Source organism: Myxine glutinosa, chromosome 7 (assembly GCF_964187855.1).
Source record: "Myxine glutinosa chromosome 7, kmMyxGlut1.1, whole genome shotgun sequence".
NCBI lineage: Eukaryota > Metazoa > Chordata > Myxini > Myxiniformes > Myxinidae > Myxine > Myxine glutinosa.
This window is the reverse complement of record NC_136267.1, coordinates 65,514,472-65,528,606: the sequence shown is the minus strand read 5'-3', so window position 1 is coordinate 65,528,606 and position 14,135 is coordinate 65,514,472. Positions and strand designations below refer to the sequence as shown.

General features: G+C 44.5%; 1 protein-coding gene across 15 annotated transcripts in view; it reads right to left on the bottom strand.

The window, feature by feature from the left end:
- MCTP1 (multiple C2 and transmembrane domain containing 1) overlaps nt 1-14,135 on the bottom strand; it is a 264,386-nt gene that overhangs the window by 176,726 nt on the left and 73,525 nt on the right. Inside the window, exon 1 of one of the 15 annotated variants that reach the window (XM_068122495.2) lies at nt 3,126-3,135. The exons of the other annotated variants lie outside the window; for them this stretch is intronic. The gene's annotated coding sequence lies outside the window, so the exon portion shown is untranslated. Of the gene's footprint in view, nt 1-3,125; nt 3,136-14,135 lie in introns of those variants that run through there. 15 annotated transcript variants of the gene reach the window in all.

The window sequence follows — 14,135 nt, the reverse complement described above, 5'->3', positions numbered from 1 at the left end:
AGTAGTAGTAGTAGTTGTAGTAGTAACAACATTGCATTTGTATTTTTCCCAAAAATTAATGGTGTGTGTGTGTGTGTGTGTGTGTGTGTGTGGGTGTGTGTGTGTGTGTGTGTGTGTGTGTGTGTGTGTGTGTATGTCCAGGCAATAACTTTTTTTAACGATTTGAGCTTCAGTCATCACATTTTCAACAAACCTTTAGTATGAGAACTAGCTGCAGAGCTTGTCGATGATGGGTCCCCATAAATACCATAAATATTCTCTTTCGGCTCATATAACCATGTTCTGTGAGAGATGCATTATTTAAATAGCTTCAAATTAAATTTTATGTGTGCACACACATATACACAGAAACTTCAGAAAGTATTCACATCCCTTGACTTTTTTCACATGTTGTTGTGTTACAGCCTGAATTTAAAATGGATTAAATTGAGATCGTTTGTCACTGATCTACACATAATACCCCATAATGTCAAAGTGCAATTTTTTGGACAATTTTTTACAAGCTAATTAAACAAGAAAAGCTGCAATGTCTTACATCAATAAGTATTCAACCCCTTTACTACGACACTCCAAACTGAGCTGAGGTGCATCCAATTTCCTTTGATCATCAATGAGATGTCTCTACAACTTGATTGGAGTCCTCTTGTGGTCAATTCAATTGATTGGACATGATTTAGAAAGAAATACACTTTTCCATATAGGGTCCCACAGTTGACAGTGCATGCCAGAGCAGAAATTCTACCATGAAGTCCATTGAAGTCCCAAGAAGTAGTCCAAAGTCCCAAGCCATGAAGACCCAATCCTGCTCCCAATCAACAGCAAGGTCATGGAATCCATCATTGCTTCTGATATCAAATCCTTCCTCTTCTCTAATGGCTTGATCTCTGATCATCAAATTGGTTTCAGACCAGGCTACTCTACTGGGGACATGCTGCTTCTGCTGTCTCAACAATGGATGGAGGTCCACTATGCCAAACAGGAAATCAGAGCTGTCTCCCTTGACATATCTCCTACCTTTGAAGCAGTCTGGCACCCTGCCCTGCTCACCAAACTCTCTTCCTCCGGTATCTATGGAAATCTCCATGCATGGCTCACAGACTTCCTCTCCTGTCGTTGTCAACGTGCGGCCCTGAATGGGTTTCTCTCATCTCCTCTTCCTGTTCAGGCTGGAGTTCCTCAAGACAGTGTTCGGGGCCCTGTGCTTTTTCTGGTCTTCATCAATGATCTCAAACTCTCTGGAAAATCCACTCTATCATTTTTGCTGATGACTCCGCTCTCTGCCGCTCCATATCTCAACCCTCAGATAGGCATGCAGCGGCCTCTTCACTCTCTGCAGACCTGGACAAAATCACAAACTGGTCAAACAAGTGGAACATGTCTTTCAATCCTGACAAATCTCACACTCTCACTTTGTCTCTCAGAAAAGACCATCTGGACAACCCTCCCATCTACTTTCTCAACAATCCTCTCGAATCATTTCTGTCACTCAAGATTTTGGGTCTCACTATCTGCCATGATCTTTCCTGGGAAAACCACATTTCCAAGCTGGCCTCAAAGGTCAGTTGCTGACTGGGCATTCTCCGTCATGCGAAGTCCTTTCTGGGCACTTCTGAGCAACTTACCACATACAAAGCTTTCATCTACAGCTCAATGGAATATTGCTCTCCCCTCTGGGCTGGTGCTCCTGCCTCACACCTAGCTCGGCTTCACGCGGTTGAAACCAAAGCATTCAGAATCATTGGAATCTCCCGCAATGAAGGTAACTCCGAGGGCCTTTCACTCTCTCACCACAGGCAGGTAAGGTGGTCTTCCTGTCTTCTACCGACTCCTCTCCTGCCTCCCCCCCCCACCCCCCGCCTGCTCTGCCTGTGCTCTGTCCCCCCAAATATTCCTTCAGGACGCACAAGATGTCAACAACCCTCTTCTGGTGAAACTGCCGAAATCAAGACTTTCTGCGCACCTTCACTCTTTCATTCCTCTTTTCTCCCGCCTCTGGAACAAACTCCCTCACTCTCTTCAATCTCACTCCTCCTTCCAGGTCTTAAAAACAGCTGTTCACCACCATCTCTTGTCTTCCCCCAACCAAAACCTTGATCTTTTTGCCCCCATGAATCCAGCCCAAATCCACCTCATTCAAATTCCATTTTCTTACCTGAAAGTCCTTGTAGTGTCCATCTTGCTCATACTGTGTACCCCACCCAGCCCTCTCCCTTCCACAGATCTCCCAATGTCCCTTTTCTCTGCTGTTGTTGTGCTTTCCTCTCACTACCCCTCTTGTCTCCTGTTCCTAAAGTGTTGAAAGTTCCCAAGAGCACCGTGAGCTCCACCATTAGGAAATGGAAAGAATATGGAACCACCCAGCCTCGTCCGATAGCTGGCCGTCCAACCAAACTGAGCAACTGGGCAAGAAGGACTTGGTCAGGGAGGTGAACAAACACCCAATGACCACTCTCACAGATTACAATGTTCCTTGGCTGAGATGGAAGAACCTGCTGAAAGGTCAGCAGTCTCTGCAGCCCTTCACAAAACTAGGCTTTAGGGGAGAGTGGCCATACAGAAGCCACTCCTGAGAGAAAGGCACATGACAGTATGCCTGGCAATTGCAAAAAGGCATGTGAAAGACCCTGAGAGCATGAGGCAAAATATTATCTGGCCTGATGAGTCGAAAATTGAAATATTTTGCCTGAATGCAAAGCACTACGTCTGGCCGAAACCTAGCTAAGCTCATCACCATTCTAACGCCATCCCTACCCTCAAGCATATTGTTGGCAGCATCATGCTATGGGCATGCTTTTCAGCACGAGGGACAGCGAGACTTGTAAGGATAGAGGGAACAATGAATGGACCCATAATACAGGCAAATCCTTGAGGATAACCTTCTTCAGAGTGCAAAAGACCTTCGACTGCGGAGAAGATTTATGATCCAAAAGAATATTGACCCCAATCATACAGCCAATGCAACACTGGAATGGCTTCAGAACAAGAATGTGAAAGTCGTTGAGTGGCCCAGCCAAAGCCCAGACTTTAATCCCATTGCGAATTTGTGGAAAGGCCTGAAGATTGCTGCAAGGAAGACTGGGAGAAACTCCCCAAATACAGATGTACAACGCCGGATACAGACATACCCAAGAAGAGTCGAAGGCGTAATCACTCCAAAATGCACATCCACGAAGTATTGACGAAGGAGGTTGAATACTTGTGAAAATTAGTTATTTCTATCTTTCATTTTTAATTGTTTTGTAAAACTTTAAAAAAGACATTTCCCTTTGATATTATGGGATATTATGGGTAGGTAGATCGGTGACAAAAAATCTCAATCAAATCCCCTTTAAATTCATGCTATAGCACAACAAAATGGGAAAAAGTCAATGGGTGTGAATACTTTCCAAAGGTACTGCATATATATATATATATATATATATATATATATATATATATATACATATATATATATATATATATATATATATATATATTTACATTATACATATATATATACATATATATATATATATATATATATATATATATACATATATATAGTGAAAATGTACCTTTCTCCAAGGAACCAAATCAAAGCCAAAAACCAACTCGCTGTACCAGTATTATATATAAGGACAGAGGGAACAATAAATGGACCCAAATACAGGCAAATCCTTGAGGATAACCTTCTTCAGAGTGCAAAAGACCTTCGACTGCAGAGAAGATTTATGATCCAACAGAACATTGACCCCAATCATACAACCAATGCAACACTGGAATGGCTTCAGAACAAGAATGTGAAAGTCGTTGAGTGGCCCAGCCAAATCCCAGACTTGATTCCCATTGAGAATCTGTGGAAAGGCTAGAAGATTGCTGCAAGGAAGAATGGGAGAAACTCCCCAAATCCATATGTACAACGCTGATACAGACATACCCAAGAAGACTCGAAGGCGTAATCGCTCAAAAATGCGCATCTACGAAGTATTGACTAAGGGGGTTGAATACTTGTGTAAATTCGATATTTCTGTCTTTCATTTTTAATTGTTTTGTAAAAGATTTAAAAACACTTCACTTTGATATTATGGGATATTATGCGTAGGTAGATCAGTGACAAAAAATCTCAATTAAATCCCCTTTAAATTCATGCTGTAGAACAACAAAATGTGAAAAGGTCAATGGGTGTGAATACTTTCTGAAGGTACTGCATATGCATATATATATATATATATATATATATATATATATATATATATATATATATATATATATATATATATATACACAGACTTGGCATTTAATATGGAATATTTTTTTTGTGGGGGTGAACTTACTTTTCAAGATGACTTAGAACCAAAAGTTCATTGGAATTATGTTGAAATTATTCTAGATTTTGTTAATGTGACCTTTAAAAGAAACAAAAACCACATTTGACATTTCGAAGCAAATAAATTGATCCTTGAAAGTGATGTAAACTGATATCGGACTCAATTCACGGACAGTACTGTGTTAAACTTCTGTACGTTTTCCAGAAGTATCTCTTTATTTTGCACATTAGCCAAAAAAAAAATCAACAAAAACAAAAGCTAAATTATGACCTGGATTACGGACAGTAAAATTACAGTTCAGTACTTCGTGTAACCCCCACGAGCATTCAGGAGAGCACGTAGACATCGAGGCATGCTGTTCACGAGATTTGCCAAGGTTTGGACAGGAATCGCTTGCCATGCAGTGACAATAGTCTGCTGCAATTCACGCACAGAGGTAGGCTGCTGGTCCAAGTTGTCGATTTGACGCATTAATTCTGCCCACAAGTTCTCTATCGGATTCATATCCGGGGACATGGCAGGCCACTCCATATGGTCTACACCACGGTCAGCAAGAAAGTGTTGGATCATGCGAGCACGATGAGGCTGTGCATTGTCATCTTGGAAGACATAGTTTCCTCGAAAGGCTGCACAAGCAAATGGAAGCAATGTTTTTTCCAGAATGACCCTGTACTTGAACTGGTTCAGGTTTCCATTCAGAACAACCAGGTCAGTTTTGCCCCCTGCATGAAAAGCAGCCCAAACGGTCACCCCACCACCTCCAGCTTGGACTCTTGGCACCATACAATCTTTGTTGTGGGCTTTCATGCACTTGACTGCGCACTCGGACGCGGCCATCTTGACGATAGACCAGAAATCTAGACTCGTCACTGAAGGTCACGTGATTCCAGTGTCCTGGCTGCCATTGACGGTGCTCTCTGGCCCACTGCAATCGGCGCTGGCTTTGTTGTCTGGTCAGGCGTGGCTTTCTCCGGGGACGCCTGGCACGATAGCCTGCTTGAACCAGTCGTTGGTTGACTAGCCTTCTGGATACAGGCACATTTGTCAGTTGCTGCCACTCAGCCCAAAGCCGATTAGCTGACTTGGTACGGCCATTGCGGACTAACCGGTGCAGCTGGCGATCATCTCTCCTTGTGGTTCTGCGTGGACGTCCTGGCCTCGGTATTGGAGTAGGGACTAGGGAAGCCACCACTCCATGACAAACAGCATCGTCAAGTTGACGGACCATCTCCAGAGGAAGCGGCAATAACTTTTGTAGACGTGCAGCAGTTGTTTTCCACTAATACAGAACGCAACAACCCTCATATACCCGATTGTGAAGCCAATCGTCAAATGTACCTGTCCTTACATTTTGTCACGCCACCTGTGATATAATCCTGTTATTGACTTCTTGCTGCGAAAGACAATCAGTGATATGGTTCTTTCAACAAAGACATCACCGAAGGGTGAAAGAAACTCACCAGATTGATATACTGAGTTCAGAAAGTAAACCCAAGTCTAGAAGAAAAAAAAATTCTATATTAAATGCCAAGGCTGTATATATATATAATATACACAAAGAATTAAGTTAAGCACCCCCCCCCCCCCCCCGTTTTTGTACAACCTCGCACATTACAAGTTTGTTGTCGTCAAAACAGTGTAATATACCCATGATATTGCTATATTTTCTGGAGAAGTGATATTATGGTCACATAAAAACATAACAATCATGCCGTTTTCAATATTTTATTCTGAATAATTTAAGGTGAAATTTTTTGGGAATTTTAGGCATATTTTCACCTCAATTTAAGTATGGAGCTACAGGTCCATCACGGACAGTGTGGATGACGTTTATGTTTTCTAACGTACAGTCATTGTTCTGAGAAGACCTCTAGCGATCTTTGCGTCAATAACGTGTGTAGGACCCACGTGATCGGATCACTGACTCAACCCTACGTCTCATAGACCCTGTAAGCCGTCGTATGCGTTGCTGTGGCAGGTTGTTCCATTCCCGATGCAATGCACGTTCCAATTCATCCAGATTGGCTATTGGAGGGACCATCTTCGCAATTTGTCGTCCCAACATGTCCCAAACGTGCTCGAGGGGGTTCAACCTGCCACAGCAACGCATACGACGGCTTACAGGGTCTATGAGACGTAGGGTTGAGTCAGTGATCCGATCACGTGGGTCCTACACACGTTATTGACGCAAAGATCGCTAGAGGTCTTCTCAGAACAATGACTGTACGTTAGAAAACATAAACGTCATCCACACTGTCCGTGATGGACCTATAGCTCCATACTTAAATTGAGGTGAAAATATGCCTAAAATTCCCAAAAAATTTCACCTTAAATTATTCAGAATAAAATATTGAAAACGGCATGATTGTTATGTTTTTATGTGACCATAATATCACTTCTCCAGAAAATATAGCAATATCATGGGTATATTACACTGTTTTGACGACAACAAACTTGTAATGTGCGAGGTTGTAAAAAAACGGGGGGGGGTGCTTAACTTAATTCTTTGTGTATATATAGATATATATTATATATATATATATATATATATATATATATATATATATATATATATATATATATATATATATATATGTATAATACTGGTACAGCGAGCGAAAGAGCGAAAGTCAGTACAATAGATATGAAAACAAGGAAATTGAAACACTTTCTTTTGTCCAAACATTTGGGGGTTTTTTTGCCAAAAAAACCACAACATTTAAACAGCGAAGGTACAGCTGTCCCTTTTAGCTGTATTTCTCTGAAATTGACACCATCAGCCCTGACCCTCGGACTGCGCAGGACAAGAAGAACTGCAACTAATCGGCAGAGAAATGGAAGTGACAGAGCAAACATTTCATCCTTTAAGTTTCCTTATAATAATCCTGCAAGTATACATGTACATGAGGCTTATCCTGGTCAACACAATACTAAACACACTTGCACATTCGCGTGTGGGTGCACATGTACACACCACATACACGTGCTGACACAAAAACAGTAAAAAATGTGAACCATAAAGCTATTCCTCACAATTATAATCAGTTAGAGAGTAAAGGCTATCTTATTCGTAATGCATTTCATTAGCAATGAAGGTGTGCTGCAAATGTCACAAATCCCACAACAGTCAATACTTAAAGCTGTTTTATGCTAAAACTAGTTGTAAACTGAATGTGCGCCAAAAGTAAAAACGTTTGGTAATTATTTTAAGCAAGTGATAAACTTTTCAACTGCGTGTATTATCAGCTGGTCACCTTTAGATCGTCGAGTTTTCAACTCTTTCAGCCCAGAAGCTCTCTATACAGTGTCCATGGCCTCAACCCTCATCACCACATACCATTTCCATACCGTCATTAAATCAAGCAATTAATATTATCCCACACATTGTTTATTTTTTACAGTGTAGCCCGAAAAGCAATGGAACAGCATTTGTCTGTCTGTCCGGTGCATGCACGTATGTCCCTCACAAATATCGACCAATCAGAGCTGAGGATCTGGACACATGACAGAATAAATGAATGAATATGAATGATCGTTTTAAGGCCATTTTCCCCCGTTAGAGCGGGGGTTAGCCTTGCAGGCCCCATGGCAATCATGGTTCCCTGTTTGAGGCAATGTTTTTATGGCTGGATGCCCTTCCTGACGCCAACCCTTGGTCACGCTCTTACGATGTGCAGGGATACGGTGTACCTATTCTAAATTGGGGTACACACCGGGATCATTCATACCAGCAAGCTGGTACTCAATTTGCCGATCTCGGAAGGATGACAGGCTGAGTCAACCCCCCTGATGTTAATTCAGCGATCGACCGGGATTCAAACTCAGGATCACGAGGATCCCAAGCCTGTGCCCTAACCGCTAAGCCAACACCAGGCTAAACACCAGTAGATGACAGGGGGACAGCAAAACCTCCACTCCGCATATCCAAGCCCGGTTACGCTGTTGTTAGACTATCGGTCATGTTTTTAATGTAGAGCTGTTCCTCACAACAATGATAATCAATTATTGAGCAGTAACATACATTCCTAATGTATTACGTTGACAATGAATGAATATTGTAAATGATCGAAATTCCAAAACATTGTCATTGCAAACTTCAAAATATTTGCATGCTTTTAGTACACCCAAAGTAAGAAGTTTATTCATGTGTATTATTGTTGTTTACAGATTGTGTACAACTGTAGGACGTCGTAAATGTTTTTAGTTTACAGACAGTGTGCATTGATAGTTATTACTGTGCATATTTTAGTATTTCATGTTTATATAAATATATTGTTTATGTATGTTTATATAACAGTATATATATATTGTTGCGGATCCGGGGGTCGGCGCTCCCCTTACCAAGGGGGGGGGGGGGTTAATCCCCTTGTCTTTTACACTGGCCGATCCTCCGTTCCTGGAAATTACACGCTCCTTTGCGGGGTGAGATTGGCCAGGGTGATTGGTCAATGGGTTCCCAGATACCTTTGCCAATCCCTCCGCAAAGCAGGGATATAATTCCCTGCTCGGACCCAGACAAGATGGAGTTTGCCGAGCGGTTAGCAGTCCGAAATCCGAGCCGTTAGCAAACACTAACCCGATCCTGAGCGTTGGCCAAATCGTGCCACGTATATTCAATTGAAGGAAACAGACTAAGGCGATCGAATGGCGAAGAAACCAAAGTGAAAGGAAGAACACAGAATTTATTATACAGTACTAGATGAGGAAACGAAAGGTAATGTACAGTTGAAGAGGAAGAAGCAGTAACACAGGGCAGCCTTATACAGTCTTATTTAACACGCCCAGGACAGAACAAACACACTTACACGGGAGGATGGGATGGCAGGGATGGTAGGAGGTGAAGGGTCCAGGTAGCGTTCGGCCGATGGGAAGCCGTCCAGGCTTCGGCCCCAAACCACACTCCGGCTCTGTGGCGAAAACCTCGGCAGGCAGCTTCGCGTATCGTTGGCCGCGAGCGGACTTTACTTATAGCGGGGAGGAAACGCTTCGGCATACGTAATAGCTGGATCTTCCACGGAGCGCGCGCCCAACCAGTTCGTGCAACAACCACACAGGACTCCTCGCTTCTCCCACTCTGATTCTTCGGGCTCCCTCACTCATCTGCCGAATCTCTCATCTCTCATCTCTTGAAGTAGTCCCGCGCGGCCACTTATATTGGCCGCTCGCGTATTAAGCCGCCTGCTTTTAGGATACGCCCACCGGTGAGCTCGCCTCGGCCCTGGTTGGTCTCGAGGGCTCACCGGCTCCGCCCTTGATGGTGCATTGATGGGCCATGCCTTCGTTCCTGGCGCTCCTCCCCCTTCTTCTCCAACTCGGCCTCATGGCTTATGGCGGCTTGCGGGATAGAAAACCATCGCACCGCTGTTGAAAGGAGCTTTTGGGCCTACTCTTATTTAATTAATACAACGCAGATTCAACTATTGGGAACAGATCCTTAACTGAAACATAGACTAATGAAATAACTAGAGAGGTTTCTACGATGTCCTACGTGTTGTACATGGCCTAACTAGGGTGCAACCTTTACAAAGGGGGATATTTACAAGAATTATTATTTACAAACGGAAGGTTCAAAAACCGTAACACAGCACCCTTCTCTCCTCCAGGCACGTCCTGTGCCGACAAAACTTTAACTTAGTGTGACACTCATGTGGAGTAACCCTCTACTTTTAACCTTACCCTGAGTGCGACAGTTTTAACAATTAAGTATGTCCCGCCTGCTGCGTTGCATTCTACCTAACAGATTCACGCCCACAGAATAACCGAATTCCGGAATTATTTTGAAACTACACATTGAGGGTGGGGAGCATTATTTACAAAGACTACTATTTGGTATTTACAAACGCGAACCCAGGACCTGTCTTTTGGGAAACAAAAGAAGAACTTTTGAAAAGAGGAAAGGCATGCACTGCACTGCACCGATACCACCAGCACCAATAAGCACCAATAAGCAAAGAGCACCAAAAGCACCACAGTCAGCACCATTCAGTGCACATTCATCACATTTGTTATTAATAAACGATGATGTCTTCTCAGCTGGGCCGATGTTCTTGGCTGCTGGGCCGATGTTCTTGATGTTCTTTGCTTGCGGCCTATTTGAAAATAAAAAAGGGCACACAACGCGTCCGCTTTTCTCTTAATTATGGCCAGCAGGGGCCAACTAGGGTGGGCCACCTGTATGGCTTAGGTGCCACCTCAACCCTGGTCCGCAAGCAAGATTTCGCTGGCCACAATGGCCGGTCCCCAGCAGAGGTGCCATGCCCCAAAACGTGGGGTCCATAAATGTGGTGCTCGGCCACAGACCTGTGGTCCATAAAGTGGTGCTCGGCCACAAAAACGTGTGTTCCATAAAGTGGTGTACCGGTCCAGGCAGTCAGCAGCGAGGGCACGGGCACACAACTGTGGGCACCTGCGCACTCCCCCCGGGCCCAAAATGAACAAATACATGAGTGGGGGAAGGAGGACAAGCATGCAGCGGGGCAAGATCGTAAGAGTACACGTTAAAACAAAGCAATGCAAGGTGAGGTGCGCTGGAGAACGAGCGGAGAAAGCTCGTCCCGATGGTACGTTCCCCCCCCCCTGTCACCTAATCTACCCTTGCCCCTACCCCGTATTTACACAAAATACAAATTCGTCTCTATGTCCTGTCTTCCCCATATCTCCCCTAATACCAAATTCGTCATCAATCCCTCTCACCCAAATTTGCCATCAATCCCAATTCCTCATCAATCCCTCCTAAGGAGGAAGAGATGGAATCACAAGCACAATGTCACCCCCACATCATGATGCGTCTTACATCCCAGACATTTGCAAAAGAAAAGCACTGTGGTGTGGAGTCCTGTCACCTCGGTGAGTGGATGCAGATGGTGCGAAGAGCCTTTCAATCCTAAACTACCTTCTAGATGACTTTAACACACTTTACACTACCCGGGGTCTTTCCCTGCCAAACCATTGGCCATTTTACACTATGTGGTTCTAAAAACCGAACTCCCATTGAACATACTGTTGCGCTCACCAATTTGGGGTCTCACTCCCCCGATTCTACTCCCTGTGCAACAACACAACAACAACATGCATTTTAAGGCCATTTTCCCTGCTAGAGCGGGGGTTAGCCTTGCGGTCCCCATGACAATCTTCTCCATTTTGCCCTATATACTGCATCTCTCCTTGTTAACCCCCTTGCCCGCATTTCTTCTTCCACCATCTTTAGCCAAGTCTTTCTCGGTCTTCCCCGTCCTCTACTTCCTTCTACATTAATTTCCATCACTCTTCTCAACCAGTCACTTTCATCCTTCCTCAACACATGACCAAACCATCTCAACCTGTTCCTCTTCACAGCATCAATCACAGGCAATATTCCCATCATCTTTCGCAATTCATCATTTGTCTTCCTCTCTCTCAACGATACTCCGCACATCCATCGAACCATTCGCATTTCCACCTTTTCCAGCCTTCGTTGCTGCTCTACGTTCATTGCCCATGTCTCGCTCCCATAAATCATAACACTTCTCACACATGCAGCATACACCTTTCCCTTCAGCTCAGCGACACTCTCCTCATCAGCACGCCACTCAGTTCCCGAAACTTCTTCCATGCACATCTCACTCGAGCAACCGTTGCCGAGTCTGATCCACCTTCTCCATTCAGCATGTCTCCGAGGTAGCAAAATGTTTTCACACCTTCCAGCTTCACGCCGTCTCCAAGATCCAACTCAACTTTTCCTCCATCTGCAGCTCCCTCTGTGCACACCTTACATTTGAATGTAGCTGCCACACTGGTAAATGACCCTCTCAGACCACTACGTTTTTGATGAACCCACTCAGCGCACATTGTACATTGAATGGAGTTCACTCCGACACCCTTCCTGCACACAGCACACGGCCACTTCCCAGTTCTTTCCACCTCACCACATGCTTTACCACTTGCCATCACCTTCGTCTTTCCGATATTCACCTTCAGACCTTTTGTCTCCATACATTCCTTCCACTTGTTCATCTTTTCCTTCAGTCCATCCATACTTTCCGCAATCAACACCAGATCATCTGCATACAACAACTCCCACGGTAAACCCTCCTTTACGTTCTGAGCCAGCACCTCCATCACAGCTACAAATAGTAGTGGACTTAGTACCGACCCCTGATGCACTCCCACCTTCACCTCAAACTCACCACTGTTCCCGTCCTTCATCCTTACAGCTGTGTGCGCTCTTTTGTACATTGCCATCACTACTCTGATCAACCATTCCTCCACTCCTAACTTCCTCAAAGCCCATGTCAATACTTTGCGTGGAACCCTATCGAATGCTTTCTCCAGATCAACAAACCGAAAAAACAACTTCTTCCTCTTCTCCATGTACTTCTCCTGCAACTGCCTCACAATGAAAAGCGCATCTATCGTTCCTCTTGCTGGCATAAATCCAAACTGCATTTCGTCGATCTTCACTTTCTTCCTTATCCTCCTCTCCAACACCCTTTCCATTACCTTCATTCCATGCTCCAATAACTTTATCGCTCGGTACGAGCCACACTCCAGAGGGTCACCTTTCCCCTTGTATAGAGGGACGAGGGTACTCAGTTCCCAAACCACTGGAATGCGGCCTTCTTTCACCACCAGATTACAGATCTCTGTCATTCTCTTCACACCCCAACTTCCCGCTGCCTTCAACATATCTCCCACAACCCCCGTCGGCCCTCCCGCTTTTCCACTCTTCATTGCTTTTATCGCTTCCTCAACTTCCTTCTCAGTTATCTTCTCTGCCGGTCCTAAAACTGGGTTACTCTCTATGTTGCCATCCCATTCATTCTCTGTATTCAACAGCATTTCCATATATCTTTTCCATCTTCCTTTAATTCCATCTGGGTCGACAACGATTTGTCCCACTTCATCCTTCAAGCAACTCACCCCCATCACATCACACCTCTCTTTCGCTATGTGCTTTGCAATCCTGAATACTGCTTTCTGACCCTCTTCCGAATCCAAGCGTTCTCCGAACATTTTCCTACATGCCTCCTGCGCCTTTGCTACCTCTTTCTTTGCAGCCTTCGTGGCTGCCTTATAAATTTCATGCTCTGCTGTTTCTGCTCCCGTACCCTTCGCCTTCTGCCACTCCTTGAACTTCTTCCTCTTCTCGTCAATCCTCTTTCCAACTTCATCATCCCACTACCATGTTTCCGAGTGCCTCGGTGGTCCTTTTGTCCATCCACATACCTCACCAACGGCTCCCAACAGACTAGCTTTCATTGACATCCAACCACTTTCAAGCTCAACCACATCATCCTCTACCCTACTCAGCCTCTCTTTTAATGCCTCCCATACTGTCACCTCTATCAACCTCCACACCTTCATTCTTGGTTGGTACTTCACCCGCCGCGCTCTCCTCGCACCTTTCACCCTTATGTCGCAGACAACCAAGTGGTGCTGTGAAACAGCCTCCTCCCCCGGGATCACCTTTGTGTCCCAGAGGTGCCCCCTATCTCGCCTATGCACCATCAGGTAGTCAACGGTTGTCGTCGACCCACCTGACATGTATGTAACAAGCTTATTATCCTCTTTCTGGAACTGAGTATTACAAATCAACAATTCAGCTCCATCAGCAAACTCCAAAATCCTTTCACCTTCTCCATTTCTCACACCATATCCGTAACCCCCATGAACTCCCTCAAAACCATCCATACTCCTTCCCACATGTCCATTCAGGTCGCCTCCCACCACAACAACTTCCTCATCTTTCACGTTTTCCATCAGCTTCTCTATCGCACACCAGAACTTGTCCTTCTCTTCATTACTTCGACCAACCTGCGGAGCATATCCCGAGATCACGTTCACCAAGAG